General features: G+C 46.0%; 1 pseudogene; it reads left to right on the top strand.

Annotated features, from left to right (window-relative positions):
• Positions 1-3,581: 3,581 nt before the first annotated feature.
• LOC109490204 lies at positions 3,582-5,449 on the top strand (annotated as a pseudogene).
• Positions 5,450-6,505: the final 1,056 nt, after the last annotated feature.

Genomic DNA, 6,505 nt, shown 5'->3' with positions numbered 1-6,505 from the left:
ATCATGCAGAGAGAAATGCTGAATCATAAAATGGTAGATATTACTTATGGCAGTGGCAATCACTGCCAAATTCCCTTGCATGGTCATACCTTCTGCCTCGGTAGATATATGGGGATTGTAGGTACAGTTATGGCCACACTGGGGGTGAGGAGGGCCCATTCCTCACTCCTTCTGAAGGAAGTAGATGATTGGGTATCCTGACGATCAGAGAGCTGAGGCCAGAGTTTGTTTTATTTGCAGCATGAATGCTAAAATCCCAGTTTTCTGCCTGCCCCTGCCTCTCACAGTTGAAGCCTTTGTGTTTCCACTTGGACTTTAAGTGGCTTGTGGTCATGAAGGATGCCAGGGGATGACCGTCATTATTTTGGAGCCAGCATTTGAGGCTAGCAGTTCTGCACATCCAGCTCCATTCTTGCAAAGGTACACCTGAATACCCTGATATTTCAGGAAACTTTATATCTGAGTTCCATTCAGGACTGGTTTATTTTAATCTTACATGAAGTTGGAGGGGGGCACTATTTGGAAACTCTACCGTAGTATACTACATGTAATGGCCCAGAGCAGTCATTTTAGAATTAGATAGGCTTGGGTTCAAATCACGACTCTGTCGCTTACTAGCAAGGTGACCTTGCAATCTCTCTGAGCCTCAGTTTCTCCATGTAAGTGTAGATAACGATAGAATCATAATATCTATCTCATAAGGCTATTGCTGAGATTTTTAAAAAATCCATCCATCCATCCATCACATATATGCTTAACATGGTACTTGGCACATGGCACATCATAAACACTTAAAAATGGCCTTTGAAGTCGGGAAAATGGATAAGATCACACAAGTCTCATGTGTAAAGTGAGATGAGAAGAGGGTCTAGGACAGTAACTTGAAGAACACTGAGTCTGAATCTGAATCTCGGGGCCATCACTCACTGCTCTGTGACCTCTCGCAAGAGGCCCTGTTGGAGATGAACTACAAGGTTTTTATTAGCTTTAGCATGATGGATGATGTTGATGACTTTGGTGGGAACATTTTCAGGGGAGGGGGAGGGATAGGAACTTTTTCAGTGGAGGGGCAGGGACAGAAAATAGTGAATGGGCGATGAGGAAGTGCAAACAAGTACACTAATGACTACTACCAACCACCACCACCACCACAGCGAGTGTGGTGTTGCTATGAGCCAGTCTCAATTAAGCACTCCTCAAGGATGATCTCATTTACACGATTACTATCTCCATCTTACAGATAAGAAAGATGAGGCTCAAGAGGCTTATGGAACATGGGCAGGGTTACAGTCGTAGGAGTCATAACTGGGATACAAACTACAATTTCTTTTCATACCCCCATGTTAGCATAATGAAATGCTAGAAAGCTCTAAGGCATTTCTTTAACAGCTTCTGCAGATGAGGAGATACTGTGTACTTAGTTTTCTTAGCACTGGGGCTCTGAAGATAAAACAGATAATAAAGCAACCTTCTAACTCAAATAGCTGTATTTCAAGTCGGGGCTTTGAACCCAGGGCACTACACATTGCTGGGGTGATGAAGACTTCTTAGGTTTCCACTAATGATGCAACTATAATGCAGGGCTGCTTTACTTGTGTGCCCCAAACTGACATTCTTGGAGCAATGCCAAACATTTAGCTGGAATCACAGAGAACACCTAGCAAAAGAATACTCACAGTGAAGATTTTGCAAATGTGGCATAGGTCAGAGCTATGCTCTACCTGTGTATTTTGGCGTGCTCTCTTATTCCTTGAATATGGATGGATCTTTCAATTTGAACTTCCTCAGTGCAGTTCCTCTTGGGTTGGCTTCACGGTCACCTTCTCTGTTGGGTACCCAGTCACAGCCCAGCTGGTCACAGAGGCCAGTGAGGCCGCAATTACAACGGCGGGCAGAAGGTCCTTGGGGTGCTGCAGTCCTGTCTGCATAGCAGAAGGAGAGGGCAGGAGGGCTGTTCTGTTGGGGTCTAGGTCCAGCATCTGTCCTAGCTCAGTAGCACATTACTAGGCCACACCCTAGACCCCATCCTAGAGCTCATCATTACCCAAAAGGCAACTTGAAATCACAAATTCAAACTCTCCTCCCTGGTTGGGCGGCAGAGGAAAGCACAGACCAAAACCGAAAACCAGACTGACCATAGCTGTACCACTTCTGAGTTATGGGACCTTGCACACATGATTTAACCACTTACTGCCTCAGTTTCCTCTTATACAAACCTGGAAAGTAATAGAATATGCCTCTTGAGGTTATTTTTGAATTGAGTGCTTAGAATGATGGCTGGCATATAGTAAGTGCTAGCTCTTGCTACAATTTTTCTTCTCTCTCCTTCAACACTTGCTTTTTAAAACCTATTTGAGGGCGCCTGGGTGGCTCAGTCGGTTAAGTGTCTGACTTTGGCTCAGGTCATGATCCCAGGGTCCTGGGATCGAGTCCAAAACAGGCTCCCTGTTCAGCGGGGAGTCTGCTTCTCTCTCTCCCTCTGCCCCTCCCTCCTCCCCCTCCCCCCCGCTTGTGCTCTCCCTCCCTCCCTCTCTCAAATAAATAAAATCTTAAAAAAAAAAACTATTTGCTTTCTCCCAAATTCAGACCCTTCTGTTTTCTCCCAGTTTTCTTTGGTTTTCACCCCCCTTTTCTATTTTAATCTAGATGTTAGATCTATCTCCTCTATTAGTCACTGGCCAAATCCTTCAACTCCTTTGATTCTTCACTGTCCTGTGTATCTAGAAAAACCATAATCCTGCATCAGTCCATCTGTCTTTAACTTGCTGGCCTCTTGCTCTAACCTCTCCCTTCCCCAATCACATTTGAAGAGGTACTCTTCCTTGAGTATGAGGCAAATCCCGTTTCTTACTCCTCTTCAGGTAAATGATCCTATCTCCTCTATCTTCAATCTAGTCTACTGGCTTCCTTGTTCCTTCTCATCAGCATTTAAACATGCTCCATTTCTCCCACTATAGAACAAAATGCAAAACGAGAGAACAAAACACATGTTCCCACCACCCTGTATCTCCACCGAGCTACCGACGTAGAACAGCAATGCTTCTAGGTTCCAGATTTGCAGAATTTAGAAAGAGCAGTTTGCACAAAGTTGTCTTCATTGACATCAGCTCCTCAGTTAACTGTGGACTGTATTTTGTTTCTCCCTTACCACTGACATTGCCCTAGCAAAGTCATCTGTGCCTTATGGTGGCAGTGATCAAGGGTAGAAAGATACAGAAAAAAATTTTGTCTCCTCCATAGGGTATAGAATAATACCTGACACAGAACAGAGCTCAGTAAATGCTTCTGGGAAGAAGGAAAAAAGATGTACAAAGAATTAGGCTCACGATGACAAAAAAGTTACTTAAAATTTTCTGTCTTGAACCCAAGCTGGTACAAATTCATATGCAGTTCAGTAAGAAAAACCTCTCCTTGGAAAGAATGGAGAAACTTGGGCTGACATTGATTAAGTAACAACAAATGGTCTCACTTGATTTTTCAATTTTATTTTCATTAAATAGTCATGAATATATTGCTAATTCATTTCAGAAACAAAACTATAGACTGGCTTATCAAGTGTTAAAAAGAGCAAAAGGCCCAAAATGGAGCCACTTTTGTTAAACCCCACAAGACTTATACCTAAGTGCAGTATCAGCCTTTCCCAAAAATGGAATTTCAAACCAGTCTGGAATTTCCTGATCAGCACTAGTGAAGTAATCTTCAAGGTAAGACCCCCCCCCCACCATGACCTTCCCCCTTAAGAGAAGGTGACCTTGCCCAAAACAATTCTTTCTTTTCTTTTGCTAATAATCTCTTCTCCTCCTCCCACCCCGTATCTCTCTATAAAATCCTTCCATCTTGTACAGCTCCTTGGAACATCTTTCTACTTGCTAGATGGGATGCTGCCCGATTCATGAGTCGTGGAGTAAAGCCAATTAGATCTTCAAATTACTGAGTTGAATTTTGTTTTTTAACACAAGTTTAATGCATTAAGGTACTAGCCCAGGAAAATCTGTGAACCACAGCTTGAGAAACACTCCTCAAGAGCTCCAAAATGTATGTAGAGGGCATGCCCATCCGTTTTCTCCAGTTGTTTCTTACTATCATTTGTATCTTAGCTCCTTCCCAGATTTGTCTGCATCCTTTTCATTTACTGATATTCATGGCAGCTTTTGATTTTTAAGTTGAGGGGGGAGGCGTTCTCCTTGAGGTCTGGGATGGAAAGAGTACAGAGACTTGGAGGATCAATGGCCAGTTTCCCGTCAATGCAGTGGATACTTTGGCTCAGATCCCCTGTGAAGGCACCCTCTTCAGCTACTTGGAGTTAGGCCTCTGGAAGCTCACAGTTGCTTCTTCTCATTGGAAATTGCCCTGGGTTACACCCGCTCCTGGGGGCTGAATAACTGGCTAATTCAGGGATACAAAGGCGGGGCAGCCTCGCCTGAATTCAGGACAACTCTGAAGGGCCACCCCAGTTCTGGAGCCCTTATAGAATCACCCGAGACCCCATTTGCAACCACATTGCAGGTTGGCATCTTCCACGGCTCAACTCTACCTCCCTCATCTCCTCACAGGCCTATCGCCTGTCAAAGACAGAAAGTAAGGCTCCTTCTCTGCATGCACGGTGGCGTGCTGGGAAGGCGGGAGGGGGCGCAGCACGGTAGTGCGCAGGCGCAGCCGCGTGGGTGGGCCCACTTCAGCCGCCTGAGAGATCACGAAAACTCCGCGCGGTAGTCTCTTCCCGTCTCAAAGTGCGTAGCGGGAAGCGTTTGACCTATACCTCTCTACGTCAGGTTCCTGCGCACGCAGCTCTGGCACCTGGGGGACCCCCATCTGATCCCCAGGACAGTTTGGAAGTTGCAATCCAGTGCCTGGAGACTCCTTCTGGGCTGATGGTGTAAGGCAGGGGCCTAGCACTCCCTCAGACGCTTCCGGAGTTATTTGAAGCAGCAGCCACAGGCAAGGAGGTGCCGCGGGACGTGAAGAACCCCAACAAACTCGGCCTTCAGAGGAGTGCTAGGCCGAGACACAGTGTTCCCCAAACCGAAGGAAACGTAGAAAACGTTGAGGCTGCCGTGTACTTCTACGGGAAAGCCGTTGAGCTGAACCTGGCCAACGCCATCTGTTTCTGTAACGGAGCCACGGCCTTCAGCAAACTCAGGAGCTGCGTGGGGGCGGAGCAGGACTGTGAGCCGGCCAACTGCATAGACCCGTCCTAAACCAAACCCCGCGCGAAGCGAGCCTCGCCCTCTCCAGTTCAAACGAGCACAGCCGAGCCCTTAGGACAGGTAGGCTTTGGAGCTGGATGCCCACAACAGGAACTACAAGTTGAACTTCAAGATGGCGGAGCTGAAGCTTAGAGAGAGTCCCATGGAAGGTGTCAGGTGACACCACCAGCCTGCTGAACAACCCAAGCTTCCTGTGCGTGGCACCAAACCTGATGAACAGCCCCCAAGTTCAACAGCTGTAAGTGACAACCATTCTCTGAGGTTTTTTTTGTGGTTAAATTTCTTTTTTTTTCCTATTGTGGCAAAATGCACGTAACGTAAACCTTTAACTATTTTAACTATTTTAAGGTTTACAACTCAGTGCCATTAAGTACATTCATTGTGCAACCATCACCACTAATTCCAGAACATTCCATTGCACCAAAAAGAAGCCTTGTCCCCATTATAGTCACTTTCCAGCCCCCTCCCCAGCCCCTGGCAACAACTGAGCCCTCTTTCTGTCTCTGTGGATTTGGTTGTTGTGGACATTTCACATAAATGGAATCGCACACTTAAAAGAATATACATGACAGTTAAGGAGATGCTTTTATTCTGGCTGTTGGATTAGGTAGGATATTCACTGATGAGAAAGAAAAGGAAAGGACTGGAGTTTTATAAAGGCAGGAGACAGGGGAGTCATTTGCTTTGTATAGGAGTGCTGTAGAGGCTGAGTGGAAGTGTAGAGATGGCTTTATCTGGGTATATGCAAATAGGCCAGGCTGAGGTGGTCCTTTGCATTTAGCCATTTTCAGAGCAAAAAAAGTGGTGGTGCTAGTGGTCAGGTTCCTAACTGCCATTGCCTTCTGGGAACCCAGGGCTCAGGTAAAGTTCAACACTGTCACTTTCAAGAGCTTTCTCCAGTCAGCCTCCAGTAAGCAACTCTCCATCTCAGAATCTGTTTCAGAGAACCACTTGAAGACAGTCTGCCATCTGGCCCTTTGGATGGGTTTGAGCTCCTCTGGTTAAAAGAGTTTGGGCACCAGAAATCTATAGAATTGCATTTTTATGAGATAATTGACGAAATTCTGGGCAAGTAAAGGGTGAGATTCCAGCCAGTCTTCAAAACTCTTTGTGTGCGTTGAGACTGACTGCAGGCTGAGCTGCTTCAGGGCGGTGTTGAGACCCTGAATTGAAGTTCTTGGAGGCTTTTCTTACAGCAGTGCCCTAATGGGAACTTGGGAAAGCACCTACATATAGCAGCCTTGGTGTGGACCTTGGGCCTTGCAAGATGGGCAGTGATAATGGTGAAGCCTTTTCCC

This window comes from Ailuropoda melanoleuca, chromosome X (assembly GCF_002007445.2).
Source record: "Ailuropoda melanoleuca isolate Jingjing chromosome X, ASM200744v2, whole genome shotgun sequence".
Taxonomy (NCBI): Eukaryota; Metazoa; Chordata; class Mammalia; order Carnivora; family Ursidae; genus Ailuropoda; species Ailuropoda melanoleuca.
This window is presented reverse-complemented; position numbering and strand designations above follow the sequence as displayed.